The sequence below is a fragment of the Lemur catta genome, chromosome 6, assembly GCF_020740605.2.
Source record: "Lemur catta isolate mLemCat1 chromosome 6, mLemCat1.pri, whole genome shotgun sequence".
NCBI lineage: Eukaryota > Metazoa > Chordata > Mammalia > Primates > Lemuridae > Lemur > Lemur catta.
Window position 1 is genome coordinate 68,682,779 of NC_059133.1, and position 16,993 is coordinate 68,699,771.

The following is a 16,993-nucleotide window of genomic DNA, read 5'->3' on the forward strand; positions in this document are numbered from 1 at the left end:
TCGAGCGGGGACGCCCGGGCTCCACGAACAGCTGGCCCCGCCCCGAGCCCGCGGCGGCGGCGGCGGCGGCTGCCAGGTCCGCACCGCCGCGGTCCTAGTGCCACCCGGATCGGATCGCGCCGGGGGTTTGCAGAGCATTTTCACAGGTTTGCTGGGGAAAAGTGGAACTCTACCTTTCACCCGAATTATCCGGAGGATTTGCATCCCAATCGCCCGGAGGGTTTGTTAAAAAGGAATTGAAAAGCACCGCCAGCAAAATTTCAGATTCCGTAGGTCTCGGGTGGGGCTGCAAGTTTGCATTTCTAATAAGTTTCTGAGACTGGCTGTTGCTGCTGGTCTCAGAACCAATTATCCATTGCAGGGGTCGGCCAACTTTTTCGACTAAGCGCTGGGAAGACAAAGTGCACCCAAGAGATTGTTAACCCTAAAAAAGAGGAATCAACAGGTCAGAGGCAAATAAGGTAAGAGAGAAAATGGCCTGAAAAAGGGTAAAAATGTTTTCTGTCTCTGCAAACCCCCCTCACCCTTTTTGAGAACTAAAACCTACATCCCTGCCTCAGGCCAGTGGTAGGGAGGGGCAGGGAAGTATTCTTTGTGCCATTTGAGATGGCTCAAGGGAAATGTCCTGAGGGAGGTCACAAGATTGTTTTAGCTGAAGGTGGGATGAGTCAGAACCATCCCCTTTAAAAGCTCTGTACTTCTGCTCAGAAGCAGGAGGTTGGTACTTTGAGACGGGACTCTGCTAACCTCATTTGCTGGCAAATTAATAAGCTTTTCTTTCCTCTTCCTCCTTAAACCATGTGTCCTCGTTCTTCTGATGTAGCCTCATGGACAGGTGATGCACTTTAGGTAATAATAAGTGTGGAAGAAAATGAATAGAGTGTCTATTTGGAGTTTCTAAAAGTTGTTAGGTCCTGAGGAAGGTTAACTTTGGGCATTGAGTCACAGAGCATGATCTCTTAATTACTGACCTTTTGTTACAGATTAACTTTTATCCTTATTTTCTTGGTCCCTGCTCAGACTGGATGGCATCTGAAATAAAAGACCCCTTGACAGAGATAAAAGACCCTTTTGACTATTCCAGGCTTAATGTAGAATGTTAATTGAATACACTCTTCCCAAAAAGAAAACACTGCCTATGTCTAATCAAATTGTTATAACTATGCACTAACCTTGCGTTACCAAGCAAGAACTTGCCACCTTATGTGCATAGAAGCCAATACCATGGCACCAGCCTTTGAGAAAAGCAAAAGCTTTACTGCAAGTAGACTGGCAAGGAAACAGGAAGCCACTGCTCAAATCACACCTCCCACCCCCTGTGGGGGTAGGTTTTATAGGCAGAGAATTTGGAGACACGAACTGATTGGATCTTGCAGAGAGGTGGGGGCTTGCTTTTTAATTTAGTCCCATTCTTTGATCTGAGCACTTAGGTCCAACCTATGGTTGGTTTTTTCCTTCTGGCTGGCTCTGGGGTCACAAGTCAGGCACACTTGGTTCATCTGGGCATGCTCAGTTCGAAGGTCCGTGATAGCTGAAAAACAACTCATCATTTTGTTGCTGAGAAAGTTGAATCAGAGTGGATTATTTCCACAGTTACACTTGTATGGAAAATGTTGACATCCTGTTAAGCTTCCCAGACTTTGTCTATATAAATGACCCTCAAACTTCTCCAGTTTGGAACACTGACCCTATCTTTTGGAGTCTGTGTCCTATGCGTGGCTATCCTCAAAGTTTTATTCGAGCTCAAATTTGAGCTTGCATAAACTCAATATTTAATCATATTGCCTGGATCTCATTATTAAGGTTGACATAAGTGTTTACTCAGGAATGAGGGTTGCAACTTGGATAGCAGCCAGAGACTGTACCACCTGAGAAAGGTAAGGGAGCTTACATTTATAGGAATTTATTTAGATTACATAAATTGTTAGATTATTTCATCAGTGAATTAAACAAAGGAATCTTTAATCATTAGTAGAAGGGTGCATTTGCATCAGTCAGGAAGAAAAAACTATATGCAGAATATTCGTAAAGATTAGGACTAGTTTCTTTGGACTGTATATGTCAAGAAAACAGTTGTTTATGAAGGAAATGTTTTTCACAGTTTCTTTGTGGGTCTCAAAGTTCATCAGCAGTTCAAGATGGAGTCAGTAGCCCAAGATGGAGTCACTGATGTCAAGCCAGGAACATTGCTAAGCTCATGAGATATATAAGGAGATCATTTTTTTTTTCAGGCTATTGCAGTAGGGAGAACATCTATTAATGCAGAAGAATCTTCTCAAAGAAAAGGAAGTAGACCTAGGGTTTTTATAGGAGGAAGTAAACAAGGAATTACTGTCTGAGTGATTAAGGAATGAGAAAGGGCAGAAGTGATGAGTTAGTTCTTGAGATATTCCTTTGCTTTTGAGGTTTGTATCTCAGCTTTGCTGCTCATTAGCTGTACAACCTTGGCAGGAAAATCACCCTTTGCTCAGTTTTTTCATCTGTAAAATGAGAATAACCATAACTTAATAGGATTTTTGAGATAGTTACATGAGTTAATACATACACCTCACTTGGAGCAGCTCCTGGAACATGGAATGGTACACTTGGCTCAGATAAGGGGTTTTCTAGCACCTAACTACACAGGTCATCAAGCAAAAACAAACCCTAGGGAAAGGGGGTTTTGTTGCCAGAAAGTCTAATAGGGACCTGATTCTTACACAGCCTAAGGAAGGCTTGGCTTAATGTCCAGCAAGGTTTAATTCTAGGAAGCTGTACCTGTATTTAGGATGAAGTTGCTGATCCCTTTGTCATATGTTCTTGTTGTACTTGTGATGATTTTCTTCCTGGCTCCTTCAGATAAATAAAAGTTGTCTGATTTTTCCAAAAGTATTTGGTTTTTGCACCAATCTTAAAGTACAAGTGATGTTCGTCAATATAGTAGCCTTGAATGGTCACCAGCAAGGAAACTTGCAAAGGGAGAACATAATCTCAGGACCTGAAAGTATGTTTAATCAAGAGCTGAGCTTTACATCATCTTCTCTTTAAGAGATTTACAACCTAGTGTGCCAAAGAACTTTGTTTTCCAACTGGTCAGGCTCCAGAAAGATTTCCCCAAAATGATTAGATTGCTTTATGTTATGTCCCCTATCATAAATTACAGATCCTCTCCCTGTGTTTCCCAGATTTCAAAACCAAAGACTCTTTTAGGTGCTATCTCAGTCTTTCGAGAGCATGCATAATGCTTAGCTTTGAGGCTTGCTAATTTCTAACCTTATAAAACATGTTTCAGAAAAGTGCATGACATCATTAACATATCTATAGTAAGAAATTATGTGAGTTGCCAAAAAATGCCTGTTATTCATTTAAATTGTAAATAAAGTTGTTAGTTTTCTTTTCTTTCTTTAATTGTCCCCTATAATCTGCTTCCCCTTCTTGGTAGTAATTTTCAGCTGGGTACAAAATTACTTTGCATGTAGTCACTTCGAAAGTAAGTGGAGATTATATGCCTCAAGCCTCCCTTGCAGCTAGATGTTACTAAATTTCAGTTCTCACAATGACATACAAGCAGAAATGTGTGCACTTTATTTTTTTAAGACACAGAGTCTCACCAGGTTCCCCAGGCTGGCCTTGAACTCCCAGATTTAAGCCATCCTCCCACCTTAGCCTCCCAAGTAACTGGGGCTATAGATGTAAGCCATTGCACCCAGATTTGATTTATTTATTCATTTAGAAACTTCTGTCTAAGGGAATGGCTTACTTTGAAACTCCTCTTAAATTCACTTGGATTGGAATGTAGAAATGTTAGTAACCTAAATTCAACCTTACAAAGAGGGATAACTCCTAAGGGCAGGAATTCTTCTTTTTTTGTGCCATAAACCTCTTTGGAAGTTTGGTACAGCCTATAGAAACCTTCTTAGAATAATGTTTTGAATGCATAAAATAAAATGTGAGATTACAAAGAAAATTAATTCAATATAAAAGTTAAAATATTTTAAAAACCCAAATGTGTGATATGGTAACATATATCTTTATTAATATAATAAATAAGATGTAGTAGCAGATTTAATAACAACTGTGAGTTTTTTTCTTTTTCTATTTTTTTTTTTTTTTGAGACAGGGTTTCACTCTCTCACCAGGGCTTAGAGTGCAGTGGATGCGCATCATCACTGCGACCTCAAACTCCTGGCCTCAAGCGATCCTCCTGCCTCACCCTCCTGAGTAGCTGGGACTACAAGGCATGCACCACCATGCCAGGCTAATTTTTCTTTTCTTTTCTTTTTTTTTTTGAGATAGGGTCTTGCTCTTGCTCAAGCTAGTGTCAAACTCCTGGCCACAAGCACTCCTCCTGATTCAGCCTCCCAAAATGCTAGGATTACAGGCATGAGCTACCTCGCCTGGCTAACAGCTGTGATTTTGAAAGTGATAAACATAAATGATATTTCAGGATTATCTGTGTTAATTCTAATATAAATGAGAATACATGTGATTTTTATAGTGACAAGTTTATTGTTAGTACTGCTATTATTCCTGTGGATTTGTTGCCAGCATTCACAATTAAAGGAAACTGTACATTTCAGTAAATGTTTGTGCAAATAAGGAGGTAAATTGTTTTGCCATCCAAATTCATAGTATTTCTAAATTCTATCCATTGACATAGTAGGTAAAATTTTGGCCACTGTGACCTCACTTCTGGTTTTACTCCACAATTATGTTACTTACGTACAGAAGGGACCATGCAGATATAACTGAGGTTACCAGTCAGCTGACCTTAAAACAAAGAGATTATCCTGGATTATCTGGGTGGGCCCTGTGTAATCAGATGAGCCTTTAAAAGCAGAAGCAAAAGGCAGGAGAGGTAGTCAGAGAGATGTGGCGGAGGGGGAAGTCTGAGAAATTGAAAGTATGAGGTGGAGGCTGGGCCCCATGGCTCAGGCCTGTAATCCCAGCACTTTGGGAGGCCCAGTGGGGAGGACTGCTTGAGACCCTATACCTACAGAAAAACAAACAAAAAATTAGCCAAGTGTGGTGGTGTTACAGCAAAGCTGACCGAGAACAAACCGAATGGCATGAAAAGGGTGGAGAGAACCAGGTTTATTTACGCCAGCAGGCTCAGAGGGAGCTTGCCACCAAACTCTGAGCCCCGAACAGACAACGTAGCAGTCTTTTATACATTTCATTATAGGGCGGGTGTAGGGCACAGTTACTGTTAGAACCGGTTCCCCGTTTGGCCCCAGGAACAGAGTGGCAGAGTCCAAGGCTGCAAAAGGCAAAGGAGTTTATTGGCTGGCTCGAGCCAGGGTCCAAGGCCCAGAGCACCAATGCAGTGGTCTCTTTACGAACTAGGACCCCGCCCTGGGGTAAAAACTAAGCTTTTATGCTTTTCAGTAGGTTACATACGCTGTGCACACCATTCCCCCTCCCCCCTTAGTTCATTTGTTCCTTCAAAGGTGGCTTGATCGAGTTGTCTCCTGATTGGTTGGCTCCAAGGTGCTCCGCATCCCAATACTTTTCCAGCTGTTTTGCAGAGTCATTGGGCGGGAAGAGGAGGACCTGTCCCGGGAACTCGTGACTTAGGCCCACCCATCTTGGGGAAAGCGAAACTTAGGCCTGTGTCAGGAGATTCAGCCTGTCATGGAGTCACTCCTGCTCCCCCTTCTGCCCTTCATTACAATGTGGTTATCTTTAGTGGGGCAGGGTCTCGAGCTACCCTAGTTCCTGGTATAGAGTTTCTATAGGAACTTCTTCCTGTCTTATCTTACCATGGCAGAAGTTGCTACAAGCAGTTTACAGAAGCAAGAGCGGCCACAGTTTAGCAGTTACATAGGGGGGTGTTCATGGAGAGGGGTTTTGCTTAGTGGAATTTTCCTTTTCTCTATCAGTAGCGCACGCCTGTAGTCCCAGCTATTGGGGAGGCTGAGGCAAGAGGATCACTTGAGCCTAGGAGTTCAAGGCTACAGAAAGCTATGATGATGCCAGTGCACTTAAGCCTGAACAATGGAAAGAGACCCTGTCTCAAAACAAACAAACAGAAAAAAAAAACCAAAGAAAAAAGAAATAAAGAAAACGTGAGATGGGCATGAAGGGGCCACATGGAAGCTTGAGAAAGAAAGAAATTCTGCCAACAACCTGAATGGGCATGAGGTGAACTCTTTCCCCAGAACCTTCAGAAAGGAAGACAGTTCAGTGGACACCTTGATTTCAGTCTTGTGAGATCCTAAGTAGAGAACCTGGCTGAGCCACACTGTGCCCAGACTTCTGCCCCGCAGAGCTGAGAGATAATAAGTAGGTGTTGTGTAAGCAGCTAAATTTGTGGTAATTTGTTTTGGCAGCAATAGAAACCTAATATAATGGACTCCAGGTTATAACCCCTGCCCAAGGGGATGTTCAAGGAAAAAAATGGAAGGAAACTAGATACTAAAAGATCTGTGACAAGCTCTCTATCAGTCTGGACCAGCTAGACTACTACTGAGAGAGAAGGAAATTTCTATCTTTCTAAAGTTGATTACAGCTCTGGATATGAAAGAGATAGCTTATGTTTAGTATAGAATGAGATAAGAGATGCAGGACCAAGTCTTGAAAAACTCCAATATTTAATGGCAAGGGAGGAGGATAAGCCTTAAAGTAGGGTCCCCAACCTATGGTGAGTTGTATAATTATTTCATTATATATTACAATGTAATAATAATAAAAATAAAGTGCACAATAAATGTAATGTGCTTGAATCATCCCGAAACAACACCCCCCCCATGGAAAAATTGTCTTCGATGAAAATGGTCCCTGATGCCAAAAATGTTGGGGACCATTGCAGAGATTGTCACAGGGGAATGGCCTGAAAAAGTGTAAAAATGTTTTCTGTCTTTCTAAAAGCTCCCCAACTCTTCTTGCGAATTAAAACCTGCCTCCCAGTGGTCGGGTGGGGCAGGGGACTGTCCCTTGTGCTTTGTACCACAAAAGATGGGTCAAGGTCAAGGGAATTGTCCAGGCAAAGATCACAAGATTGTCTTAGCGGAAGATGGAATGAATCAGAACCATCATCTATAGTTGAACAACAATAGCCTGAAGCCGAAAACCTCTCCTCTAAAAGCTCTGCATTTCTGCTCAGAGGCAGAACATACTTTAAGACAGGATGCTGCAATCTCCTCATTTGCCAGCAAATTAATAAACTGCTTGTCTTTGTTCCTCTGATGTAGCCTTGGGGACAAGTGATAAACTTTTGCTAACAAGATGAGAGAACAGCAGAGATGTAGAAGAAAAACTAGGAGAATGCTATCCCCAGTGGCAGGGAAAGAGAACAGTTCATGTGGGTAAGAACTGTTCAGTTCTATTAAAGAATAACTGGAAAATACCCTTTGGATTTGACATGAAAGGGATAATTGGAGTCCTGAGCCTGGAAATACAAAGGACCAAGAATAATGAAAATAATCCTGAGGAGGAACAAAGACTTTCACAGCCTGATTTAAAGACTTACTATATATCGTAATCAAGAAGTGTAGAACTGGTATAAGGATAAACCACTAACTATTCCTAATTCCTGTATACCCCAGTACTTTTCTCCATGTTCATTTAACCACTATTAGTAAATATACATTGAGAGATTTTAGTCACCATTCTATTAAATGGTATATGGTACACACTTCTCTGATTCTTGCTTCATTCAGCAAGCCATAGCAATCCCTGCTAGTCATAATAACAGCTCTAAGTCATTTTAACTAATTACATCATTACCCTGTAGAAACTCACTTTGTTTCCTATTTTTGCCACTGTGAACAATCCACAAGTATTGGAAGGATTCCAGGAGGGAGATTGCTGGGTTGAACTATAAAGACATTGCCAGATTACTCCCTTTTAAGCCTGTAACAATTTTCATGAACACCCAGAAAGTTATCCTTTCCCCAGCATTGCCAATGAGTTTTAACTTCTCCACCTATGTAAAGTGATCTCATTGTTGTGTTTATATGAACAAAGAGATCTGGTGAGTTGAATAACCAACAGGAAAACAAGACTCAAGGCTAATTTGGAAAACAGAGAGTATGGAAAGCAGTACCCATGTGAGTGCTGAGGGCTTTGAATTCAGGAGAGGAAATGTTAGAGGCTACTCTGATGCAATCAGTTCATTCTTTGTTGACCCATATTGACTTACTTCCATATTTAAAGCTGTTTGTTGGTGGCACAATGTGAGGGCCAAACAGGGAGGCTGTCCAGCTGTGCATGCTTTCACAACCCACTCAGATTTGCTCTGATACAACCATCCCTCCAAGGCCAAATCCACACAAGGCTTTGACAGTTCTTTTCTGAACAAATATCTATACGGTGTGATACATAATTAATTCAAAATTACATGATTTGAAGCAAACAATATTGGTTTTCTGAACTACTACGGGAGAGCCTAAAAATCACTTCTACCTATTTCAGTTCTTAAGTGGGATCTTTGGCTGGGTCGAGGAATCAAACTGATGCAAGACAGATGAACAGGAGAAAAGTATATAGTTTTCACATGTACCTGGGGTCCCTCACAAGAGAATGAAGTCCCAAGGAAATAGCCAGAGTAGGAAGCTTTTATACTTTTCAAAGAATGATAAATTTATGAAAAAATGACGGGACAAAGGGGTCTGGGCTTGGGGCAGTAAATTCCAGGGGAGTTACTAGGAGATTTATGGGGTGTGTGTGTGTAAAGCTAGTGGAAGATAAAGGTTATTTTAGTATATGTATTTATACAGGCCCATTGCAGCATCAATTCCCAGTCTCCGGTGGTAAGAGATATTCTCCTGTGTTGGTACAGGGAAGGCATCTTTCTCACAGGAATTTTTATAGCTTGCTACATGTACGAAAGGACAGGTCAGATTGCCCTTTCTGCAACTAGTTTCTCAAGTGCCTTTAGCTCAAAATAATCAATATACTAATTTGGCATATTTGGGGCATATTTTGAGGTGGCACATCCTTAACTCCTTCATTACAAATTCATTGAATAGAAATGAGAAGATAACTGGTTCTGCTGTTAGAAGGCTCTGAATTTCAAAACAAAGGAGCTAGGCTTAAAAAGTCTGAATGCTATGCTGCGTTTTGTTTTTTCTTCCAAGTTCTCAGTTTCACACTAAAGTAGCCTTGATTATAAGTAATACAAGGAGTATAATGGCTTTTGTACTATGAAAACGTAGCTAAGTTCACACTAAGTTTCCCAGCACTGCTTTCCTGCACGAGTCTGAATTACAATTGGACATAGGAAAAATATGAATGCTTTTTGGAAGGCCTAAGTGAAACAGCTGTCATTGTCCTTGAGCTGAAAGTCAGGATACGGTGTCAGGCTTTAACGTGAACACGTGTTGTCACTGATCTGCTAGCTGCCCCTTGCTGGGGTGGGGTGGTATCCACGGTTCCTCAAGCTCCCACAGTATCTTCTCTTTCAGCTCTTCCTGCTCCTGGGCCAGGTGCTTGAGCAGTTCTATGGTGAAGGGTACCAGCCTCCCCTGCAGGTCACATCATTATTTGTCCTTGTGGTTTTTAGCCTGTCCATACGGATGCCAGGTCTTGCTCTTCCCTACTTTACATCCAGCCCATACGGCCAAGCAGCCTTGCATAGACTTCTCAACCAGCTCCCATGATTGCCTAAGCGCTAATCCTTACAACAAACTCCCTATAATAAACCCTATTCTATCACTCACAGGGAGTGTTTCTGCTTCTCTGATCAAACTATACCTATGAAATAAACATCTAAAGAGGAATATAAAGTTATATTTGTAGCATTTATTGTTTGCCATGTGCCAGACATTTTGCTAATGTACTTTGTCTCAATTGATCTTTACCAGAACACTACTGTACAGGTGAAGAAATTGAACTCAAATTGATTAATAAATTTTCCCAAGGGCACATGGCTAGAATTTGAAAAGCTGGGCAATCAAGAGTTTCTGTTCATAACCGCGGTGTCATCCTGCCTCCCCAGAGAGCACAAACTGCACAGTGCCTTCAGAATGAGGAATTTTACCTCTAGATGTTTTGACTATACTCATGTTTTTTTAATTGGATCTGAGTATGTCACCCCAAAATATGACATATTGGCATAGGATAATTTTGAGCTGAAGTTACTGAGAATCAACAGATGTAGGAAGAGTTTTCTGCCCTCCCCTTATCTGCCTAAAAGCAGAGCATAAATTTCTCTTTGAAGAAGGTCCCCTTCCCCAGCCCAGTACCAGGGAGAGAAGAGTGATTCTTATCAAAGATGGGAGTAAACATTAAGGTGAATTTGCATAAATAGACCTTTTTAAAGTAGCCCCTGTCTTCCATTCCTTCCCCCATGTATTTCCTAGTCACTTCCCCAGAATTTATTGTCCCTTGTAGCCCAAGCCCTCTTTCCTTTTCTAGAAAGGCGTATAAGCCCCCAAGTCTAACTGCTTCTTTGAGTTTCACTTCTTCCCTGAGAACTCCTCAGGAAAGAAATATTAATATTAAGTAAAATTAATATTAAATAATATTTAATAATATTAATATTAAATTAATTAGTAAATTAATTATTATATTGCATTAATAAAATTTGGGTGCCTTTTCTCTCTGTTAATATATCTTTTGTTAATTTGCAGGCCCCCAATTACAGAACTTAAGGGCAGAGGAACATTTTTTTCCTTCTCTGACATGTTTATGCTAAAAAGAAATGTTGGCCAAATAAATAAACCATCTGAAGAAGCTCCTTTGGTTAACAGCACAGTACAGAAATGTTAAGTCTTCTTAGCGAAAACTTGGAAGATACCTACTGTCTATCTAGTTCAATCATAGTTTTTAGTGTTAGCTTGCTCTGTTTTAGAAAAGCCAATCTCATGATATGAGGTAAAGTTCCTAAATGTGGAAGGGAACAAAACTACAACTTTTTTAGAAGTCACAAGAGGCCAACCTATTGCATCACATACCCTCAAAGAAAAGAGTCAGGGCATGCAGAAACATGCTGTGTTTTGTTTTTACTAACATTTTCCTCATAAAAATATACATTCTGATTAGACAATGATAAGAATACTTAAAAAGCAGAATAAAATATTATCAATAGCCTGTTACTCAAAGGTTGCTATCATTAATACACTGGTGTTTCTCCCCTTGTGAATTCTTCTCTATGGAGTTTTTACTTTCTTTTACAAAATAGTTTTACATGTTATAATGTAAACTTTACAAACATAATTTTAATGATTGAATATGTTTCCAAGGAAAAGAAGTACCATAGTTTATTAAACCATTTCTCTACTAGTGAACACAGAGGTTATGGAGACATTTTGTTTTCTCTGCTTTTACATGAATATTTTTAAAATCAGGACTTCCTAAAAATACAAAAGTAATGAAGATACGTTGCAAAAATTCAACTTCCCACTTCCATCCCTAGAAATAATCACTGTCTAATTTTCTTTTGTGCCTAGGATTCCATAGCTTTGTCTTTGAATATATAGTTATATTGAAAGGCAGAATTCTTACATAAATTTGTTAGTACACATAAAGCTTTTATTGATTTATGAAGAAACCAGCAGGCAAGAAAAAAATTGGTTTGAGAAGCATGTGAAGAACAGAGATTTGCTTATATGCTCAGAGGGGAAGAAAATGCTAAATAAGATTGCTAAATTAGTTATAAGACTGCTAACTTTTTCAGGGCAATAAAGACTTGAAATATTTGGGGTTAATGTCTCTATCAGATATCAAGCATCCTAACAACTTGTCAGTGTTTACCAATTAACTTCTAACCTTATAGAGCAGTAGTGCAGTAGTCGTTCTATACCCTCATCAGATGTTGATTGTTGTCAAATATATGCAGTTGGCCCTCCACATCCGTGGGTTCTACAGCCAAGGATTCAACCAATCATGGATTTAAAAAATTTTTTTTTCCCAAAAAGAATGGTTATATCTGTACTGAGCACATACAGACTTTGTTTTCATGTCATTATTCCCTAAATCAGGGGCAGAGAACATTTTCATGTTGGAAGGTTGCATTAATTTAGCTGTAATCAAATAAGGCCACATTCAAGAAACTTCAACTAGATATACTTAAAAATGTACATTATTTTGTAAAAATCTAACTACTATGTACTTAATAATTTCAAAAAATGAAAACTATTTGTTAATTTTAAAGTTTAACCTTTTAATGACTTTGTTTTGTCTGCTTTTTGTTGGAAAGCATTTGAATATTTGTTTGCAGCATGAAGGTCTGCAGTTTCAGTTGATCCTCTAGATGGGTTTCAGTCATTTGTGACCTTAAGGGTGTCTTGATTTGGGTTAGGTAGGAAAATGTAGATTTGCAGCAATAAGTGGTTGAAAAGCAAGAAAGCATTTTTCAAGCATGTTGCTAAAGGCAAATGGGTATTCTACTGCATTTTTCCATATTTCTATTGGATCTCTCTTAGCATCAAACACTGACTTTAAAATATGATCTACTGAGAGCTCAATCAATTCCATCTGTAGTTAGTTGTTTAGGTGCCTTGGTGATATCAACTAGGTGAGGCTGAAATGCTAATTTGAGTGTGATGTCATGATTCTCAAAGTCAGTGAACCTTGCATTGTATTCTCTAATTAATAGTCTCCAATTAATAGGTACCTAATGAATGGGTACATTCAATGTCAAACTGGTACATTCAAAGAAGTGTGCCAGTTTACACTCCCCATAGCAAGGCATGAAGTACAGCAGCTGCATATTCTTCAAATGATTCACATATATCATCCTGCTCATCAATGACTTTTTTTTTTTTTTTGAGACAGAGTCTTGCTCTGTCACCCAGGCTAGAGTGCCGTGGCATCAGCCTAGCTCACAGCAACCTCAAACTCCTGGGCTCAAGCAATCCTTCTGCCTCAGCCTCCCGAGTAGCTGGGACTACAGGCATGTGCCACCATGCCCGGCTAATTTTTTCTATATATTTTTAGTTGTCTGGCTAATTTCTTTCTATTTTTTAGTAGACACGGGGATCTCGCTCTTGCTCAGGCTGGTCTTGAACTCCTGACCTCAAGTGATCCTCCCGCCTCAGCCTTCCAGAGTGCCAGGATTATAGGCGTCAGCCACCGCGCCCAACCTCATCAATGACTTTTGCTAACTGGAGAAAATGTTCATCCAAAATTTCCTTTTGAATAAGTGTGTTGAAAAAAGATAGCTTTTTCCCAAAATGCTTGGATTTTTTGCCATATATCAAATATAGACTTAGTTTTACCTTGCAAAGAAATATTCAAGTCATTTTGATTTGACATGGTATCACACAGAAATGCTGCATTCCCATAGAAATCTTCTTTCAATAATTCATATTACTGATTCCGTTCTTCATAAAATTTAACTATCTGTTCTTGCAGAGATAAAACTTTGGCTAACATCTGTCCCTGGGATAGCCAACCCACATTAGAATGATAGAGCAAATCCACACTGAATACGTCATTGTTCAACTTTAGCATATTATGAACCTGATGATGCCCTGTTGCATTTGCACAAATGTAGTTTATACTTATAACTTGTTGCAAAATGTCACTTAAAATAGTAGCTTCAGCACAGAGATTTTGCTGATGCAAGTTATAATGAAAAGTAATGAAAGCATCTGGATCTGTTAATACATTTTTTATCTGTGCAATAGACCCTTCATGTTTTCCTGTCATGGAAGGTAAACCATCTGTACATACACTGACTAAATTTACCAAATTCAGTCCAACTTCACGACATTTATCTTGAAAGTTGTTGAAGATATCTGTTCCCCGTGTTCTGTTCACAAGAGTGCCCAAAGCGAATAACTTTTCATAGCAAAGAAGATCTTCTGTTATAACCCGAATGAAGGATAAAACCTGTGCCCAGTAAGAAGTATCAATTGATTCATCCAAAGCGATTGAATAATATGTATTTTCCTTTTGAAGTATTGCATGAAGTTCTGTTAAGTTGAAGGCTAATTTCATGCTGTTGATCGGTTATCATTCTCCTTGAAAGAGGCAGTTGTTTGTACTTTGAAACGTTATCTGGGTCTAAGCATCCTACCACTTTGACAATGCATTCTTGCAAAATTTCTACTTCACGGAATGGCTTCCTTTTTTTCCTGAGTATATAAGTTGCTTTAGTGGTATCATTTCCAGGTCTTGTTGCTGCTTGAGAATTGTCTTTGCTTTTGCTTTTCATCTTTTAATTTCTGCAACACAATCTTTTGTGCCTCTCCCTCTAATTTAAAGTATTTGTCGTCCTTATGAGTGTTACAATGCTGATGAGCATTGAGTTTCTTTAGTGTTGATATTGCAGTATCACAAAGCAAACAAATCATCTTCTCTTTAGCAGAAACAGATAATATTGAAATTCCCAATCCTCATTAAAAAATCTGTTTCCTTCCTTCAGCATTTTCTTGGTCTTCTTTGACATGATGGGCTGTTAAGCAGACAAAATTAAAAAATACTGTCAAGCTGTATAACGATTCACAAATTCTACTTCAAACAGAAACATAGTGCATTGTTGTCAAAAGCTAATAACAGACTGGCAGACTTGACCACCATAGACTCTTGCCAACCAGTCTCGAGGGTAGTGGTGCCAGTCAGGCAGGGGAATTTAGAACTACATCATGAGCATCCATCAATTTAGCCCTTATGGCTTACTAGTGTTCCAATTGTGTTGGTCAATCTGGAAGGATTATTTCATTGAAACTTATTTTCGTCTTTGGTATTTTAAATATGTTCATTTTAAAAATAAAATGAAAAATATAAAAGATGAACAAAAATGTATTAATAAAAATAAAAGGATTTGTTCTGTAAAATTTGAATTCAGTCCAAATGCTACACTTAAAGACCTAGAAGGCCACAGGTTCCCCACCCCTGCCCTAAATAATATAATATTACAACTTTTACATAGTATTTGCATTGTATTAGGTATTGTAAGTAATCTAGAGATGATTTAAAGTATACAAGAGGTTGTGAGTAGGCTATATGCCAATAGTGTATCATTTCATATCAGTATTCATATGATGTTCCATTGAACATCCATGGATTTTGGTATCTGAGGGGGGTCCTGGAGCCAGTCTCCCATGGATACCAATTAACATTTGGGCAAGTAGACTTAGTAAATGCTCTGGCATGGGATCAAAAGTCAAGCAATTATCTTTTGCTTCTTCTCAAGATTGTTATAAATTTTCTTTACATATATGCGGTATACATATTTAAGGTATATTTATATACACACATACCTTTTCACTTGAAAATTATAAAAGTATCTTTTTAAGTTTTTTTCTGGTAACCTTATACCTTTGTTTAGCTTTAAGTTTATAAATACTCTCCCCCCTCAATGTCTATTATCTGATGTGATATAGGGATCTTTATTTTTCTTCAAAACCGACAAAACATCGCTTATGGAATAGTTTGTCTTTTTCCAAGTCTATTTCTGGACCTTATTCTCTTTAGGTGGCCAATTTGTAATATGACAATGTTTTTATAGTTTTATGTTTTGATGTCTGGGAAAGCATGTCTCCAATGTTTATTCCTCTATTCAAAATATGTTATTTATGTTAATCTACTCTTCCAGATGTTATTTTTTATTAATAAATTATATTCTTTAAAACTGATAAAATTCTTGTTCAGGTATGGTCAAAAGGGTAAAAGGAAAAATAAATCAGACCTACAATTCTAAGCCTCAGCCAACCAGTTCCCTTCTCTCAGGGCAACTAATATTCCTAGTTTCTTGGATATCACTATGTGGATATTATATAGATCACATATGAGTTGTTTCCATCTTTTGGCTTTTAAAAAGTTGAATTTTTTTTTTTTTTTTGAGACAGGTTCTCACTCTGTCACCTGGGCTAGAGCACAGTAGCATCATCATAGCTCACAGCAACCTCAAACTGCTGGTCTCAAGTGATCCTCCTGCCTCAGCCTCCTGAGTAGCTGGGACTACAGGTACATGCCACCATGTCTGACTAATGTTTCTATTTTTTGTAGAGATGGGCTCTCACTCTGTTGCTCAGGCTGACCTTGAACTCCTGGCCTCAAGTAATCCTCAAACCTCAGCCTCCCAGAGTGCTAGGATTATAAGCATGAGCCACTGTGCCTGGCTCAAAATTAACATTCTCTTTTTTTTTTTTTTTTTGAGACAGAGTTTCACTCTGTTGCCCGGGCCAAAGTGCCATGGCATCAGCCTAGCTCACAGCAACCTCAAACTCCTGAGCTCAAGCAATCCTCCTGCCTCAGCCTCCCGAGTAGCTAGGACTACAAGCATGTGCCACCATGCCCGGCTAATTTTTTCTATATATATTTTTAGTTGTCCATATAATTTCTTTCTATTTTTAATAGAGACGGGGTCTTGCTCTTGCTCAGGCTGGTCTCGAACTCCTGAACTCAAACAATCCACCCGCCTCGGCTTCCCAGAGTGTTAGGATTACTGGCGTGAGCCACCGCGCCCGGCCAAAATTAACATTCTTGAATATGTTATAACAGTGCATGTGTACATGAATTTCTCTATGGCATATTTCTATGAGTGGAATATGAGTCATTGGGTACATTCAATGTCAAACTGGCACATTCAAAGAAGTGTACCAGTTTACACCCCCCATAGCAAGGCATGAAGGTTCCTGTTGGCCGGGCGCGGTGGCTCACGCCTGTAATCCTAGCTCTGGGAGGCCGAGGCGGGTGGATCGCTCGAGGTCAGGAGTTCGAGACCAGCCTGAGCAAGAGTGAGACCCCGTCTCTACCAAAAAAATAGAAAGAAATTATCTGGCCAACTAAAAATATATATACAAAAAAATTAGCCGGGCATGGTGGCGCATGCCTGTAGTCCCAACTACTCGGGAGGCTGAGGCAGTAGGATCGCTTAAGCCCAGGAGTCTGAGGTTGCTGTGAGCTAGGCTGATGCCACGGCACTCACTCTAGCCCGGGCAACAAAGTGAGACTCTGTCTCAAAAAAAAAAAAAAAAAAAAAAAAAAAAGGTTCCTGTTGCTCACTTTCTCACCAATAGACTATGTTGCTCATGTGGTTTTATTGGCCTTTAAATCTCAGTCATTCTGGTAGGTATAAAGAGAGAACTTATTATAGTTTTACTCATTACCATGGGGTTAG

At 39.5% G+C, this 16,993-nt stretch overlaps 1 long non-coding RNA gene across 1 annotated transcript; it reads left to right on the top strand.

Annotated features, from left to right (window-relative positions):
• Position 1: 1 nt before the first annotated feature.
• On the top strand, positions 2 to 15,759 carry LOC123639874. Its single transcript, XR_006735825.1, has 3 exons — positions 2 to 269; positions 362 to 461; positions 15,720 to 15,759. It is a non-coding gene; the product is annotated as an uncharacterized LOC123639874 (long non-coding RNA).
• Positions 15,760 to 16,993: the final 1,234 nt, after the last annotated feature.